Raw genomic sequence first — 19037 nt, 5'->3', positions numbered from 1 at the left:
AAGGCCTCAAGCCCAGCCTCACTTAAGCATTCTGGGATATAAATCAGATCTTGCCTCGCTCTGAAACCTCCCACGGCTTCCAAGGAAATTAGAATAAAATCCAAACTCCTGGTGTGTGGCCTGCAAGGTTCTGCAGCATGCGACCACCCCTCTCTGATCTGACCTGCGGGCCCATTACCACGGTTACCACGCTCGGGCTGCCCAGCTCCCCTACCGTCCCTCAACACGCCAGCTCATGCCCACCCCTACTGGGGGTGCACATGCCGCTCTCACTAGGGCACATGCCCACCACCTCTCTGTACACCCCCACCCTTCGCAAGTCTGGCCCCTTCTCATCAGTTGTGTCACCCCTGCAGACAAGCCCTCCCAGCCCACTGGAGGTACGAAACTCTCCTCCTCACTGTCAGCCACCTCCCCATCTCTTGGCCATGCCATGTTCTCCACAGACATTTATCACTATCTGAAGTGATCCAGGTAACTGTCTAAATTTTTCATTTTGTTTCTCCTCATTAAAAAAAAACAAAAAGAAACAAACAAAAAGAATACAGCTCCCATGGACAGGAGTTTCTTTCAGCATCGCAATCTCTACCATCAGAGCCGAGAAGAGCACCTGGCAGTCAGTGGTCCACAAATGCTTTTGGCTGAATGGAGAGTCAGGCAAGTGGAAAGGTGGCTGGTGTTCCTGGGGCGTTCAATTTGCTGCTCCTTGCAGAGCCACTGTCCACCCACACGCCTCCTGCTCGGGGCCTCAGAGGCCAATCCCCGAACCATCCAGCTTCTAATTGGGCCTGGCCAGCAGGAGACGGCAGCGGGAGACCCAGGTCAGAGATGAGCAAGGTCGGTGTTGCTCGCCCCCCGCAGCCGGCAGGGGATGTCTGAATGGAAAAGAGGCTACTCCACAGGCCTGAGACCCGTCCCCAGGAAGGCTGCTGGGGCTGCTGGCCCTGGGAACTTGGACTGCAGGAGAGACTCCACCATTCCCTAGCTGGTAAGAGAGGTGACCTGTGTCCATCCAGACAAGATGCTCAATACCTGCCTTCCTTCTGCAGGCTGGGGATTGGGGGAGGTGTCGGGCAGAAGGTGCCTATGTGACAAGCCCAGTAAAGACCCTGGGCTGCGTCTCTAATGGGCTTCCCTGGTGCCACTTGCCATGTGCTGTCACAACTCCCTGCTGTGGGAACTCAGCTCGTCCTGCGTGAGCCCCGGGAGGGGCTCTGGAAGCTGGAGCCTGGCTGCCCCTGGGTTCCGCCCCACGTGTCCTTCCCTCTGCTGAGCAGCCCTATTGTCCTTTCCCTGGAATAAATGGTAGCCATGAGTGTGACTGTATGCTGGGCCCTGCCAGTCTTCCTGATGAAACAGCAAGCCCTGGTGGTGGTGGTGGGGGGGGGGGTCTTGGGGACTCCAACACAGTGTCCTTCCACCGACAGTCTGGGCTCCACTTGAGAGAATCTCTCCCTGTGCCCCAGGGGTGATCCCGGCGCCCTGGCTGCTACGACTGCAGGTCCTCACTGCCCAGCTGGATGGGCCACGAGCCAGGGAACGTGGACCCCCAAGAAGCTGGGAGAGGTGAGGGAGCGGGTTCTCTCCCAGAGCCTCTAGGAGGAGCGCAGCCTTGCCACACCTAGGCTTGAGGGCATTACCCTGGGTGATCTGGTACCAACCTCCCCATGAAGAAGGAGGAAAAAGAGAAAGGGTGTTGGGAACATTAGGTTGGAATTGATGTTAGGAATCTCAAAGACCAATCTGTCCCATGAAGTAAGATCTTTCTGTGATGATGCCCTCCTTCCCAGGAAATACCAACCCTGCTGCCGTGGGGCATGGGCTTCAGTCACCCCCTGGATCTCTGAGCCCCGCCACATCTCTGCAAACCACCTTTGGTGATGCTGCTAATCGCTTTTGGGGTGTGCCTTCTCTTCCCTGCCAGACCCAGGTTGAGACGCCGTGTGACACCATTCTCAGTGACAGGCAAGCAGGAATCTCTGGGGACAATGGCCCTTCATGACCACATCCTCCATAAGAAAGCTTTTGTCTACTCTTATCCTTCTGGCCATGGTGAGGATGCAGTGATGGAGGGGCTGCCCTGTGCTGTGGGCAGCAGGGGCTATGTCCTCGCCGCCTGCAGCAGCCATCTCTGCCCAGGCTCAGATGCCTGAGAACAATGCCCCTAGGTGTTCATGCCTCTGAGCTCAGTCCCTGCCACATGCAGTTGGAAGAATCCCAGCTGATATATCCAGAGGAGGGCCTTCGCTCTGATCTGGTGTTAGCCTGTCCTACGTGGAGACAGGACTGCTGCCTCCAAATAAAAACATTCTAGGCATCGGCTCAAGCAGGCTGCCTACAGGGCTGGCACCTCAGGCCCACCTTCCTGCCCTGATGTACAAGGAGCCTCATGGAGAGGCCACTCACTTACAAGTTCCCTGGTCCCCGCCACCTGCTGTTAGAGCCCAGATGGGCCACTTTCAGGAACAGGGAATGTTCCATAGAGCCACCATGCCCTTCACTTGGACTAGAACATTCTCCTGGGCACTGAGGAAGGTGTTCTAACAGAGAAAGTCTCAGAATAACAAAAATGATGGAGAGTCTCAAAGACATATGACACCCAAAGAAAGAAAGAAAAAAGAAAATGTTCCTAGATGCTCAAAGTCAGGAGTCCTGACAATCCTCTTTGTTCCAATTAAATTGAAACAAAGAATTGTTCACTCCTCCCAGGTTTTGCTCTAAGGAAAAATAGATGATGCTCAGGTGTGAGCCTGGATGAGGGTCTTCACCTTCCTGCCAAAGGTGCTCAGTCCCACACATCCCAAATGTGCACGTGTGTTGTCCTCAGAATCGCCCGAAGTCTCCTCACTAATGCGGTAAGGGGAGCGGCATGCAGTGATTCCAAAACAGGGCCCAGGATCCCGGCCAGCCTCGGGTTTCTTCAGCAGGTCAGAGCAGATCATAGGTCATGCACGTGACCACCTCCACAGTCCCTGGCTCCAGAGCTTGGGGGTCACCAGCTTTTGTAGCCACCCTGACCCTATCACTTCAGACACCACAGGCATTAATACCTGGGGCAACAGACCCAGCCAGTTATTTCCCAACCACTACAGAGCAGCTGTCCAGTTTGGGGGCCTTTAACAGGCCTCTCCAAGCCCAGGTGAACAAGAGATCTGAATTATTTCTTTGAAATTAGTAAAGACTTGGGGTTGCAAGCTTAGAGGCCATTATGCACAATGTCCAGGATTTGCAGGTCTGCCTCGTTCCACAGGGCTGCCTGCCTAAGGGAACTCCATCCAGCATCCCAGAGTCCAGTATCAGATGTTCACCTTAGAAGCAATCACTCTGGCTGGGCTGCAGGAAGGCACTGACCATGCTTCTCCCTGCTTTCATAATTAGGAGCTCCGATCATAATTCTGCTTTCTTAACCAGTGCTGCCGAAAGGCAGATTGCAAACCCAAGCCAGAATCTGATGGGGGACTAGGGAATTCCCAGATGTCTTCCTGAGAACCAGGAGGGCTCCTTGTGTTCCTGCAGGGTCACACGGGCAGGCCCCTGCCAACCTGGAGCTGTGGCTCGAGGCCTTCAGCAGCAGCAGTAACCACCCTCTAACCTACCCACTCACCTACCCTGTTCCCTGGGACACACAGTCGCCCGTCCCATGGACAGTTTATTGGGGACTGCTGTTTCCCATGGCCTGCCTCTCTCTGTCTCTGTTTCTCCATATGCCTCTATGTCTCTCTGTCTCTTTCTGTCCTCTATCTCTCCATCTCTTTTTGTCTCTGTCTCTCCCTCTCTCTCTTTCTCTTTCTGTCTCATCTCTCCATCTCTCTTTGTTTCTGCCTGTCTCTCCCTCTCCCTCTCCCTCTGTCTCTCTGTCTGTCTCTTTCCCTCTGTCTCTCTCTCTCTGTCTCTGTCTCTCTCTGTCTCTCTGATAGCCTGCCCAGATACCCTGAAGAAGCACAGAGCCCTCAAAGCCAGCAGAGGGCTGGATGGACTGTGCAGCCCTCCTCCTGCGGCTCCCTTGAATCTCTGCTGTTCCAGTCGGAGCGGTGAGTCACCAGCACTCGTGACCCTGCCCAGCTGCAGGGAAGGCAAGGCCTCCGGGCTCACTGAAAGGCTGCGGCAGGGAGGCACGGGGAACAGGACTCCGGGTGACCAGAAGGGAGGAAGGCCACTGAGGAGACTGTTCTGGCATCCAGGCAAAAGGAAATGGCGGCCTGGTGTGGGGTGACAGCAGGGAGACGGGGGGGGCATGCTGGGGGCTTTCATGCTGACATGGCTCATTGGTGAGTTAGACGTAGGAGCCAGGAAGGAGAACGAAGGGTGGCTCCTTGTGTCATGGCCTCCGCAGTTGGGTGGGTGGCAGTGCCATTTAATGGGATGAGAAAAGCCGGGAGAGGACATGGTTTGGGAGAGTGGACACCACAACTTCAGTTCTGGCCGTGCTGCCCAGGATGTGCTCCTAGGAGGCACACGGGGGCAAGAGGAGGCGACTAGCAGACAGCGAACTGGGCACTGCCGAGCACTTTGTACAGTGGGCACAGAGGACCTGGGGTGGGCCCCCTCACACAGGTAGAGTGCCCCAATTCCTCCCCTACCTGCCCCTACCCCCAGGTGCCTGTTAGGGAGATGACTAGTTACCTTGTCATGCTGCCAGATCCCTGCGGGGAGGCCTGCAGAACCGGGTCTTAGGCGATGCCCTTCCTGGACAGCATCCTTTAGCTCCTTTTCCTAGGACAGAGGAAGGGCATGGTGAGATGGTGCCCCAGCATCAGCACCATGGTAGAGCATGGCAGGTAAGAGCTCTGATTTGGAAATCAGACCCCGCACCGGGTAGGATTCTGCAATTCACAAGCTGGGACGTAGGGCCAGTCTCTCTTTCTTCTTTCTGAGCCAGAAGTTTCCTACTCTAGAAAATGGGAGTGACAATACTTTACAATGATGTTATAAGAATATATATAATAAAATCATGCATGTTAAGCCTGTAGTGAGTGCCCAGCAGATAAATCACATCCATTCGAGGCATGCTTGCCAGCAGACCTGCACGTCACTTGCGGTTGTGAAGTCAAGCTCTGACCTGCCCCTTTCCTCACAAACATTGTCATAATAAACAACAGGGAACATTTTGAAAGGTTTGTCTGCTCAAAAACAAAACAAGGATCTATGAGGACTATAAGTTGCTGGAACACATGGTGAGCTGAACTCCTGGGACCTGGGTCTAAAATAGGCAGAGAGAATTAAAAGTCTTTTTTTTTCCAGGATATATGCAACCTAAAGTGCCCCTCATGAGGCAGGAGACCTGAGGGAAGCCCACAGACTGACCTAAGGCTGGGTCAGCCCCCAGTCCCCAGAGAAAGCTGACAGCAGTCGGTAACGTCTGCCTGGGACTCTAACTTACTCTGTAATATGCCGAGACAGGCGGCGGGAGCAGCCCCACCCCTCGGTGGCTGGGCTGTTACTCCCTCATGTCCCCTAGTGCAGGAACTCTGAACTAATAATAAAGCCTAATCCAAGACTGGAAGCAGCCAGGGTGAGGTACAGTAACCATAAAGACGGGTGAACACAGAGACAAAGACTAGGGGTAAAAATCTCCCATTAGAGTCTGAAAATAGAAATTAAAGAGCATATAAAGAAAGGCCACTACTAAGACAACCAATGAAATCCATCACCAGGATGAATTTCGAGAGGAAATAAAAATAATAAAACAATCTGAAAATGACTTTGATAAGTAAGTTGCAGATCCTCACAAACAAGGAAGAAGGAATGACACCCAAAAGGAGCAGGGAAAGAAGCTGTGGGGACCATCATGCCCCGTGGAGAGCAGCCGGCCACTGCATCAGCTTCCAGCAGCCACTCTGCAGTTTTCCTTGTTTACCTGATTCCTCTAGTTTGCTCTCTGCCCACATCCTACGGGACTTATTACCTGTGGACTGCCCAGATCCTGAACTGATCTGGTGAATCTCTGCAACACTTGGAGTGCCCTGATTTTATGCCCCATTCACATGCACAATAGGAAAGGGGAGGGGAACCATGGTCTCAGACCCTTCCCACAAGGAGAGAGACTCCCCTGGGTATTTCCAGGCCCCAGATTTCAGTCACTAAGAGTCCTCCACTGTTTGGCACATACCACATTTCCACAATAATGAAACACAGGGGAGCAACTTCTAGACACCTGACCCACACACCTGATCCATACACCTGACCCCACACATCTGAGTCACACACCTGACCCACATACATAATCCATACACCTGACTCACATACCTATTCCACACACCTGACCCAGTAACGGAGCCAGGGTGTTTTGTTCTGGGAAACATGATTCCCACACATGGAAAGTGCCTGACAGTGTGCGGTCACAGTCCCTCCTCTGAGATGTCCCCAGTAGTATATCTTTATCATTGTCTTTCTTAAGTAAAGCAAATCACAATGCTATCCCTTACTGGCTCCTCAAGAGCCATGACATTCTGGCACAAACTGTGTGTGAGTAGCGCCGGCGACACTGAGTGGGAGGGTGTTCTCATCCAAACACCTGACTCGTGGCCTCAGAGGACTTAGCCGCCCCAGGGTAAACCAAGGCAGCCATATCTCAGAGATTTATAGGAAAAGCTTTTCTGGGGGTCAGAACATGGGTCCTGAGGTCAGACTCCCAGATACAAACCCTAGCTCTTCCTTGTAAGCCTTGTGACCTCACATAGGTTGCCCGATGTCTCTCCTCTCCAAGATCTGAGGATGGAAAAGCACCTGCCCAATCAGATGGCGTGAAGATTAAACAAGGTAATTCTCAGGAAGCATGGAGCACACTTCCCTGCACACGGTCGCAGCTCAAACAAGGGGTCCCCTTCCCTCCTGAAGGAACCCCATCATTGCCTACATCCTTCCCCTTCTGCCACTAATGGCCGCTTAGTTCACGCTGCCCCCTCTGTGCCCCTCGCTCACAGGGGGACTGCAGGACAGGAACATCAGGAAGAAAGCAGGGCTGGCTCTTCCGCCCCATTTTCTGGTGTCTGTAGAGAGGTTACATTCTCCATCTCATTTATACTCCATCTCAAGGTTCAAGGTCAGCTGCTTACTCTGCTCACATCAAACTTCCCAAGAAAAAAGCTCAGGATCTAAATCCAGTCCAGGAAGCGCTGATCTGCGGGATTACGGTGCAAAGGGGTTTCTTCCCAAGGCAGTTCCCCAAACCACTCCAAGCACAAACTGGCACTTCAGGTACCAGTGGCTGTACTGGTCTCCCCACTGTGAGAAGCCAGTCACAGAAAGAGCTGCCAAAAAGCAAAGTCACCCCCAAAGAAACAATCCTCCCCCCCATGCTTGGAGAATCACAAATACCTCCGCAGAGGGCCAAAGCCCTTCACACTCTGATGCGGAAGAAACCCATTCCTTGATGATGACCCCCCGTTACGGCCCAAAGGGAAGACTGGGATACCCGTGTGAGCCTACACAGGCTGGGGCTTACTCCCCAGGTTAGGAGCCTCTCACTGTATCCATATGTGTTGTTTATCTCTGGAAAAGCCCAGAGGCGGGTGTGGGACAGGGGCACGTGTAGTCTCGCCCTCAGGACTGCGGTCACGGTCCTCCTGCTCCTCATGCAACAGGGCACAGATGCTGCTCTGACATGCCTGTATTCATAAGTCTTAGGGGAAACTTCAGAAAATGCCCACCTCTCATACTTCTGACCCTATTAAGATGCTGAAAAACAAGAAAACTTACCCTGGAAGCTCTCATCACTGACACTGTGCAGGACCAGAGCTGCCCACCCAGGGAAGCTGTCACTGCTCCAATTAAATCCAGCCTCTCTGAGTTAATCAGCACAACCCAAGGAATGCCACCGAACAACATACAGGTCGCCCTCTGTATTGGTAGCATGCTTGAGACCAGAAAGTCCCCAAAAGATGTGGGCTTGTAGTCGAAACACGACAAAATGAGACTCTCCCAACAGGCGCGGGTGGCAGCAACTATGACAATTCACAAGAGAAGGCGGAGGAGGAGGACCGGGTAGATTTAATATAACCTGACTCCCCCATCTGAGGAACAAGGTTTGCCACAGTCTGGGATGGGATTGCCCGCCAGCTTGGTGCCCCCAATCCCAGGGGCACACACAGTTCCCGTGTACATGTGGTCTGTGCCCCTGTCGGGCTCCCTGGTGGGGGTGTGACACCGTTTTCTGCTGGCCACATCTGAGCCCTGGAAGGGAGTTTGACGACACACACCCACAGCCCGGAGACAGGGAGCTAGTGACTCACGCATCACCAGGGCTGTGATAACGAAGAACTCTCTGAACACTAGATGCACGACACCACCCTCCGGCTCAGTCTTTCTGACCTGAAATAATGCTTTGAAGAGGGAGCACCAGCCTCTGTTAAGCAACTGGCTTCCCCAGAAACGCAACGGCTTTCCTTGCCATGGGAGAACTCTTAAGCACTGCAGTGGGAACAGTTTGACTCTCCAATCCTTTAAGTTGAAAGCCATCCAAAGAGGCTTTAGGATTTACCGAAGAAGACATGTGCAAGGCGACAGGGCCTGCCCTGTAAGAGTCAGAACGCATGGTTTGTTGCATCTAATTGACTGCAGCCACAGACAGGAGTGGGGCATGGTCCTCAATTTCCACTTTACAGGTGAATGTACAGATTAGGACCAGCTCCAGGCAGAATGATTGGAGAGTTCTGGGGTCTAATCAGAGTACTGCTGGGACCGTGTATCTCTGAAACCTCCTTCAAAGGACAGCTACAGAAAGTGCCAGCTAAGGAGTTTTTAATCATTTAACATCCCCTAATGCACTAAATTGGAATAGCCTTATTGGACTTTTATTTCCTGTTTAGTAAAGTTATAGGCAAAAAGCAAGTTCTGATGAGGACAGTAGAAGGGAAAATGGGCTCTGGTAAATTGAAATGCCCCAGGGAAGAGGCAGGTAATAGAAACGATAGATGGGGCCAGACACAAGAACATTCTAGAATAACAGGGTACACTGCAGTAGGCAAGGCTCACACTCCATCTGAAGAGTCAGCTACAACGCATTAGGGCCACATATGTTCCCAGCTGTCCTAGGCTTTCAGGAGCTGGCCCTCTGGATTTCTGGCTGAGATATCCCTGTTTTTAAACATTAGCTATTAATTCAAATTTAAAAAAAACACCCACCATGTACTCCCTTCCACAATAACCTGTCTACAGGTTGTGTTGGCTTAAAATAGGGCACTTTATAGAAGTCAGACTTGACTAGAGTACAAGCATTGGCAGGTGAGATGGTGCGGGAAACCAGGGCCTATGAGCTACCCATGTGCAGAGGTGGGAAGGAAGAGATGTAGGGCTGCCAAAGATAAATCCATCCACTTGCACCTACCTCTGCCTTGGCCGCCTGCTGTAGATGACACGGCACCCCCTGACAGTTCCTCTGTTGAAGCCCTAACCCCCAACATAACTTATTTGGAGAAGGGGCCTGTCGGAAATAACTAAATGTGGTCATGAGGGTGGGGTCCTACCCCAACAAAACTGATGCCTTAAAAGAAGAAGAGACAGCAGGGAGCCCTCTCTGAAATGCCCAGTGTCGGGAGGGAGTTTATTGGGGGACCAGTGAAACCAGAAAGAGGGCTCACCCAGACACCTGCAGCACCTCGACAGCCAGCCTCCAGCAGAGAAAATCGATGATTTCTGTTATTTAAGCTGCCCCATCTGTGGTGTTTTGTCCTGGCAGCTGGAGCAGACTACTAACCACACTGCCTAAAACATCAAGATAGGACCGGTTTTAACAACGCTTCCCAGGAGCACCTCAAGGGCTGGCCGAGGAGGTAACTGGGTCTTCAGAAGGCCACCCTTCCCCATCAGGCACTCTCGTTGAATCCCACACTTCAGTGGATGAGGCATGGGAGATGGAAAGCATTCTTTCCTGATTTGCCAATTCTACTCATTCCAATAGGAGCCACGGGGGGGCGGGGGGGCAGGCCCGGGGCTAGCTGGACACGCTGCAAACAGTGGGTAAGATGCAGCACCGCCCATGCCTGGTACAGCAGATGGGGACACCATCGTGGTGCAGAGTGACAGTGCTCTGACAGCAGAAATGCAGGCCGTTGTGGGAAGAAAACCAAATCACTATCTTGACTGTCCCATTCTTTGACAAGATAGCAAAGGTCGATGTGAAGGGAACCCAAGCGACTTCACATGTGTTTAAGAATCAAAGACTTTGCAGCAGTTTGAACATTTTAGCCAACTGTCCAATGCCCCCATCTTTACTACAAAGGAAAATTTAAGCAAAACATGATCATTGGACACACTGAATTACAGTAAGTTTGAGTTTTGAACTTTATTGGCCTCACACATTTGTTTCCCTCAGATCCATTCATTCATTTTGGCTTTATGGTTCAGAAGAGCTGTAAAATTTTTATAAACCAGTTTTATCACTGGGCACATGTAATTATGTTATGAATTATAAATATATAATCATATTATGTTCAAATATAATATTGACTATGCAGTTATAATATGCAAGTCTAGTATAATCGTGTTATATAAGGATGATGTAATTATTATCAATTATAATAACATAATAAAAATTATTTAAGTCAATGCTGGGATGTGCTTAATAGTGTTTTTCTTTCTGAAAAGGCTTCATAAGTAGTTCTGGCCTAAAGGCATGGCAGGGAGGATGGAGTAGGGGGAGGAGAAGAAGGGAGGGAAGAATAGGGTGTGCAAGGTGTGGGGCAGATACAGAAATGGGTCCGGCTCGGCACCTGCCGCTGTCCAGGGTCCTGACAGGTGCTGTGCCAGACTCCCTCCCTGTGCTCAAGGCCAGGACAACCTGCTAAGTCCTCATGTGACAGGGAGAAATCACCAGGCCTGATTCTAACATCTACCAAGTATGGTTTGGGGGCAATTATTTGACACTTCTGGTCATATCTGGTTTCCTACAATTCTTGGGTTTGGGGCAGGCAGAGATGAATTCAAGCCTCTCATTTGCCTTCTCTATCCCGAAAAATCTATAAGCAGGCACTTGCTTTAACTATGACAGCTACACACTCTCCTGACATGCTTGATATTCAGGCACAGTACATGTGCCCATCATGAAATTACAGGGAGCACACTGTGCTATTTAAAGGTATTTTTCTAACACAGGTTAGAGACAAGCTCAAGTGGAAAAATGTAACACACTAAGCAGATCCTAATGCAAGCTCATGTCCCAGAGAAACATTGGCATTTTAAATAAATTTTCTCACAACAAATGCATTTCATCAACTTATATGTTCCTGCAACATACATGCTGTCCTATTAATAGAAAATGGGCACAGTTATTTTTATGATTTTATTATAATAATTTGGTTCTCATTGGTCACCATCAGCAGAGCACAGGCTGCCCCAAAGACAGCTCTTCTTTACCAAACATGACAGGTTTGGCCCTATGAGAATTCTTCTGCATGGACTGGGGAGCAGGGAAGAAGAAGAGGGGACAGTTGTGATGCCACCCACTGAGGGGAACAGAGCTGGTGCTCATTCATTGCTGGTGGGAATGTAAAATTGTGGAAAACAGTTCGATGATTCCTCAAAACAGTTAAACAGAATTACTGTGTGACCCAGTAATTTCACTCCTAAATAAATACCCAAAAGAATTGAAAACAAATGCTCAAATGCTTGTACATGAATGTTCATAGCAGCACTATTCACAAGAGCCGAAAGGTGGAAACCCAGGTGCCCATCATCTGAGGCATAGATAAACAAAATGTGGTCCATCTCTCCAGTGGAATAATAGCCAGCCATATAAAGGAGTGGAGCACTGACATGTTCTATAATGTGGATGAACCCTGAAAACATGCTGCTGAGTGACAGAAGCCAGACACACAAGGCCACATATTGTACATATTTGATGTGATTTATTAAAAATGGGCAAATCTAAAAAGACAGGAAGCACACTGTGGTGGCCAGAGGCTGAGACAGGGGGATAGAGAGTGACTGCTAGTGGGCATGGGGTTTCCCTCTGGGGTAATGGAAATGTCTTGGAACTAAATAGAGGTCATGACTGTGCAACATTGTGAATGCGCTAAATGTCATGTAAATGGCTAATTTTATGTTCTATGAATTTTACCTCAATTTTTTTAAAAAGATGCCACTGCCCCTTTGGCAACAGAGTATGAAGCCCTTTGAGAGAGGAGAGGCAAGCTCTCCCCGACATGCCTCCACGGGCTCCTCCTGCTGGAAAGCCCTCGCCCTGCTGACTGCCCCCTGGGACAACTGGTCCCCTAGATGCACACCCCATGCAACCTGTCCTCTGTCAATAAGTGGTGATCTCCTCCAATGCTGGAGGGAAACACTGGGACTTATTAGGTTTCTCTCCAATGTGGCTCCTGCCAAAGGGACTTGTAGGGCCATTTTTCCTTTATGTGATTTCGGCAATATCTGCTAACTTGAGAACTGAACACCTGCAAGACGTGCTACTCTACTATGTGCTTGTTCATCATGTGCAATGCGTAATAATTCATAGGCTATATTCCACCTGCCCCCAAAAGGACTTAAGGATGTCCATAATAAAAATAGTTACAATAAGGCAGTTAAGAATAATGATTTTTTAAAAGGGGAACAATATGTAGAAAAATTTATACCAGAAAATCACATAAAGAGGATTTTCACCCATTGATTGAACATCACATTTAAGCACTGAGCTTGCCAGCTACTAATGTGGAAAAGAAAGCTTATCAATTATAACTTTGTTAATGTAAAGGATGAGCCTCTTAGGATCCTTCCACAAATAACACAGCAACAAAAAATATTTAAGTGCCTTTTAAAAAAAGCATTTACTTTTTCAAGAGATGATTTATCAGGATTGTTTCTACTCCCTAAGGAGCTTTGGCATCTACTCTTCCCTCCAGCCTAGGGACTTCCCTTCACCAAATTTCAAATTCTTGATTGTGGCAACCTTGAGTTTTATGAGCAAATGCACATGGGGGTTTTGCAGTCTGACTGGACAAGGCAGTCAGGTTGTAAACTCAACGACCCAAGCAGCTTCCCAATCACCCAGATGCTCAGTAAGACCATGTGTCTCCCCACAAAGACCAATCACTTCAATTGATTACTGACTGAATTTGCCTTACAACTCGGGTCCCTGTGGGTGTTAGAAATTAAGTCCACAGTTCAGGTCCAAATCTTCTGTTCATAATGGTACTCTAATGCCACAGGAAACCAACCAAGATCCTTTTGCACCTGGGCATTTTCAGATATTTCTAACTTTTGAGATTGAAACAAAGCACACATACACAAAAGTGCACAGCTCCTAGGTGCACAACTCTATCAAGTTTTAGCAAAATCATAACCCAGAATGGGAAACAGAGCATTTCCAGGAGCCCAAAAATTTCTATCCTGCCTCCTCCCTGTCAAGACTCTCCAAAAAGACAACCACTGTTCTTCTGATTTCTAACACCACAAATGTGTTTTGCCTGTTTGTTAACTCTATGTGATTGGAATAAAAATATTTAGTGTCTGGATATTTTGTGTACTATTCATCCATGAGTGTGAACCAGCAGCTTGTTCTATGTCACTACCACCCAGCACTCTCATTTTCGAATATTCCAAAATCTATTTATGTATAGTCATCTATTGTTGAGCACTAAGGTTGAATCCACTTTGGAGCCATTAAAAATAATGCTGCAAAGAACACCTTGAACATGTCTCTTGGTGGACGTATGTATTATTTCTGATGAACATTTAAGTAGGGATGGAGAGGCTGGATCATGGGATACACTGGCAGTCAGCTTTTACAGGGCAGGAAGTATGCGTGAGTCCCCATAGCCCACAATCTCACCAACACTTGATGCCAACAGTCATTTCCTGTGCTTACTATTCTGGGGGGCACGGTGGTGTCTTCACATGTAAGAGGACAGCAAAACTCATCAAGTCACAGATTCCCTCTTTCAGGAGTCAAAGGGCAGTGAGTTCAGAGCTTCCCTCCATGGCAGATTCCAAACCCAGATGCCTCCAGGAGGCTGGGAGTTACACAAGCAAGTAAAATGGTCTGGGCTCAAGATCATAGCAGTGTTAAGACTGGGGTGAACTGAAGAGCATGTGTCCCTCTGAGGAAAGGATGCATTGCTCAGCTCCAGCTGGTCATTGCCAACAAACATGGGCTAGCATCACCACATCTTCTATTTTTTAAGAGAAACCAGAAATTAATTTTTTAGGTAAAACATCCCCATTTAAAAATGCTGACAACTTAAGGAAACCTGTCTGAAGCCTGCCTGAGGGCCATAGGCTGAATCTCTCTTTGCACCCTCTGCTCAGCCGTTTGTGCTCAAATTCATGTCCACCAGATCTCAGACAGACGCCCTTTGTTGAGGGACTCACAGGGTTTTCTAGTTTGACCCATAACAAACAGCTGCTGCTCAGCTTTTTGGTGGGACTGTGGTCATTTCTGCATCGTCTGTAGGAGGAGTGGCCACAGCACCCAAGGCCAGATGCCACTTATTTTGATTCTACAAATATCATATCTCAAAATTCCTTTAAATCAAGGTCTATTTGTGCATGAGTAAGGTGAAGCCCCCCTTCTTATCCTGAAGGAATCCCTTCCCACGCCTGCAAGGGCTGCTCTGAATCCTCTGTCGCTGGCAAGCGTGCCCGTGGTGGAGAGGGGAAGGCAGACATGCCTCGTGAGGTCCAGAGTCTTGGGAGTGTGGGTGTAGCACACAGCTCGGAGCCAGACCACAGGACTGACTGGGCTCCTTCCACGCACACGCCTGGCCATGTCTGCAGGGCTTGTGCCTCCTGTGGGCTCTGACTCAGCGTACAGGCTGCGGTGAGTTGGCAAAACCGCTCTCAGAGACACTTACAAAAGCTTTTCCCAAGCCAAGCATGTTTCTCTGATAATTATAAGTGCGGCACGAACCTGGCTTTTTAAACAATTGACTAATAGCCCAGGAAGGTTGCCTGTGTCCTCAGGAGGCAGCTGAGCTCCGAGTGCACCTCCTCACGTACAGATCAAGAGCAGGCCCTGGCTCTGGGCCTGGGGCAGGCCACCGTGTATAGAATTTCTTCTTTCTTTTTTTATGTTTTCCAGGTAAATTAAATACATAGTAAGCAACATAGATTTTTCACTTTCTAATAGTGATATAAAGGTGTTTTTAAAACCTGCATTTATTGTATAAATGAAATACCTTGAGCATATTAATGACAGTGTGTCTTGGAGAGAGTCCACGGCGATGACCACGGGGCTACAGCAAACAGAAGCTGGGACCCAGCTCGAGTCCTGACTCTGGAACGAGGCAGCTTGTTAGCAAACTGCTTAGGGTTTCCATGCAGCCCAGACAGTCTTCCTCGGGGAGTGGGGCCTGTCTCTCTGTCGGTCACAGAAAGATACTGCAAAACCGAAGTGCTCAGGGGGAATGAAGACCTTCAGAAATGGCGATTACAGCAGAGACGAGGCCCTCGCACCAGGCAGCCGTCTTGGCACCCTGACACAGACTCACTCACTTCATCCTTGAAACAGGCCTTTGCACGGGGCACTCTTCTATGTCCACTTTTGCAGATGAGGAAACCGAGGCCTGGGGTAACTGTGTCACACAGTCAGGGGTGCATAAGAGAATGAGAAGGACAGACAAAGAGGCAGATGGGCTTGTGGAGTTGTGGGACATTGTCATCCACAGACATTGTTTTGGGTTAAAAAACACCATCCTATGGCTATTGACTTCTGAAATACAGGTGACTCCAGTACAGGTCATCTTTTAAACCCTATACTAAACAATGATTGACTCAGTCTACCCCAAAATAGAAGTTCAAGAAGGGAGATCAAGTGCTTGCTTGATTTTATGAGTCCTCCACTGGGAGGAGTTCACAGAAAGGCTTGAGAATCCTTTACTAGCATGAAAAAAAAGATTCACCATCACACCCCAGTGACATGATAGCATCTGGACTTTTGTTCATTCGGGGCCCTGAAGGATCAGCTAACATCGGCAGTGCCCTCTCCCAGCCCTGCCCCAGCACAGGAGCCCTAAGGCAGAAGCTGCTCCACATCTGCACGCTCCTGCCTGGTGGCCACCAGCCACACCTGACCTTTAATTTTCAATTTAAGTTCACTTAAATCAAATGAAATTCCAGTACAGAGAGCTTAATTCCCCTCTCTTGAGTGTGGGCTGGACTTAGTGACTTAGTCCCAGGGACTAGAATAGAGAAAGAGGAGAGGAGCAACTTGTAAAGCCTGGCAGACACCACCTCCACCGAGTGATCAAGGTCAACCTACCTAGAGAAGTCAAGTCTATGGCTAGTGTCCCAGTGCGATGTGAGGAGGGCACTTACTCTGTGGCGTCTTTACCCCAAACCTATGACCCCAGTATAACTGTGAGGAAACATCAGGGAGCCCCAAATGGGGGCTGTTCTATCATGTATCTGGCCAGAACTATTGGAAAGTGCCAAGTTTATGGTGAACAAGGAAAAACCGAGAAACTCTCAGAAATCTGAGCAGGAGGTGGGATGACTCCGTGCAATGTGGTGCCCTGATGGGAGCCGGACACAGAACAACTTATGCCCTGGCTGCATCTAGACACGTCAACCATAGGTGTACATCTGCTAAGACTGGTCCAATGGGCAGATACAAGGCCACAATTTATCTTATTGGTTTTGCCCCAGAGGTTTTCCCTTCTGCCTCTGCAGCTGACATTCACATGATGGGGTTTATTTTCCAAAATCCCATGTAGCCAGTAGCAGTGCAGGACATAGGGTGCAGGGTTGGGAGGAAGGCAGTTCTGTTGTGCCCAAAGCACAAGCTCAGTGAAGATCCAGAAAAAGCAGGTTGAGACTCGACCTTCACGGCACCCAGCTCTTCCCAGGGCTGGTGGGTTTGCTGTCAGTGCATTATTTAATCTCTCCACATCTCACTCCCTCACTTGCATAAATGAGCATCGTGGCCCACACCTTCCCAGGGTCATTGGGAAGATTAAAATGACCAGCCTGTGGGAAAGATCCAGGTACATATTAAGAAGGAAATAATATACTTTTCTGACCTCTCCATGCAGAACCCTCAACCCGACATGGTGCATCTCAAATTACAAAGGAAAATCTTTTCCTATCATAAATTCATCAGCTCCAGGGAACAGCAAGCATCTTGATTTCCTTTGATGGGAGGAAATGAGATTGCCTCTCCGTCTGGCATGGAGAAGTCATTAGGAGGTCTGTGTTGGTTTAGGACGAAGCCCAGATCATTTTTTAAATTGCTCCTTTTGCTCAGGCTGACTCAAAGTGAGAGCCTTCCTGGCTACAAGCTTGATATTGCTTCGTCGCTCTCTGGATGGCCCTGTCAACAAATCTGCTGCTTCCCTGTCCATTCTCGCAGGATCTCTATACTCCAAAAGCTGAAAAGAGAAAACTGAATGTCTGTAGGGTCCCTCAGTGTGAAAAACATAAGACTGTATATTTCCGATGGTGTTGTATGAGATTCAAGGCTGCAGCACGTGACTGATTTGCCCCTACAAAGTTTTAAGTGGCCCCAATGTATCTACATACTTTTCAACATTTAAATACAGGAGTTTTAATGTAAAAATGATGATTACACTTTCTGGTGAAACATCAGAACATTTGGCGACCGAAGGCCTGCATTTCCTCGTGGTCACAACTAGCTGTGAATGTCCCCATTATCGTCTGTTGTTCTAATTGTCCTTACTCATTTCTGGGCTCCTTCAGGAAAGTGGGCTGAGAGAGGTTGGGTGACTTACAGCTCACACAGCTGATCCATTTCAGAGCACAGACCTCCCTCCGCCCATCCAGGACCCTTCCTCCCACACAGAGGACCAACCAGCATTTACATTGTTAGTATGTGTGCCCGGCACACGTTAGCTCCTGAACATCTGAACATCTGGGCTGTAATGAACAAGCATGTTTTCTAAGGTGGCAAAATAGACTTTCTAGGATTTGCCTCAAGAGTGACTCATGAGCGCTGCAGACCAGCTGCAAGGCCAGGCACCTCAGCTGCTCCTGGAGAGGCTCTCACGTCGAGGTCAGTGACCACCATGGCCTCTCCCTCCCATTCTTCCTTCTCATATCATGCTGCCAGGGGATTGGTGGGGCTCCTGCAGAGCAGAAGTGACATGGGGGCATAGGGTTGGCAGCTGGGCAGGGGGAGACTGAGCTGGGCAGACCCTCTGGGGCTGGTGCCAATCATCTGCTGGGCTTTCTGGAGCTGGTGTCAGCACACCACAGCCCACACCCCAAATCCAGCCTGCCCCCTGATGTTGTAAATAAAGTGTTACTGGAACACAGACATGTTGACTCATTTACAACCCTTACCATTATAGAGCAATTTTGGGAGAATGCATGCATATTTTTAAAAATATTTGTTTCCTCTGTGCAGCCTTTGCTGACCCACTGTAAGGAAACAAGAAGACAGAGGTCCAGAAAACAAGGCCAGGGAAGGGGTCTCTGAGAATGCAACACCCCAGCAGAGACTTAAATGCAGTGGGGGAGCAAGCCACAGGACGTGTGGTGGACAGAGGACAGCAGACGCCAAGGTCCCAAGGTGGACTTTGGGGACAGAGAGCAGAGAGACCAGCAGGACAGTGGCCAGCTTGGGGGGAGCTGGGTTTTCCTCAAAGGTTGATAAGGCAGTGCCAGGGTGAGAGCAGGACCAGGGCAGGATGAACCCATGACAAAGAGGATGAGGGGGACGGGACATGTGGGAGGCCAGGGGTCAGGACTGCCAGCTGGGCAGTCAGGGAGGAGGGGCGCCAGTGGCCAGGCCAGTGCTGGGCTCCATCCACGGGGCTGAGCCTCCAGGCCACAGTCTCTGTCGGGCTTCCAACAGACTCTATCAATTCTCTGACTCTCCTCCAACCTGACATGAACTTTTATCAGAGAACCTTGTTTTGGGAAACACACATAATCCCACTGCAGAAAAAGAAAATTGCAAATTGTATTTGAGTGAAGAGGGTGTTGGTGAGGAAGCATTCCTGAATGCTACACTTTCAAAGAACTATTGCGGGAATGGCCCCGCTCTCATCCAAAGGGCCCCTCGGCGTGGCCATCAAGTGCTGACGCCCCCAGTCAGAGGCAGGAGGCCCCTGAGGCAACAGCCAGACCGGATGTGGTGCTCAGCC

General features: G+C 49.5%; 1 protein-coding gene across 17 annotated transcripts in view; it reads right to left on the bottom strand.

Moving 5' to 3' along the window:
• The window catches only part of RIMBP2 (RIMS binding protein 2), a 185531-nt gene that overhangs the window by 80030 nt on the left and 86464 nt on the right, over positions 1-19037 (bottom strand). Inside the window, exon 3 of one of the 17 annotated variants that reach the window (XM_057491476.1) lies at positions 4624-4713. The exons of the other annotated variants lie outside the window; for them this stretch is intronic. The gene's annotated coding sequence lies outside the window, so the exon portion shown is untranslated. The remainder of the gene's footprint in view (positions 1-4623; positions 4714-19037) is intronic. 17 annotated transcript variants of the gene reach the window in all.

Source organism: Manis pentadactyla, chromosome 14, assembly GCF_030020395.1.
Source record: "Manis pentadactyla isolate mManPen7 chromosome 14, mManPen7.hap1, whole genome shotgun sequence".
Classification (NCBI taxonomy): domain Eukaryota; kingdom Metazoa; phylum Chordata; class Mammalia; order Pholidota; family Manidae; genus Manis; species Manis pentadactyla.
This window is presented reverse-complemented; position numbering and strand designations above follow the sequence as displayed.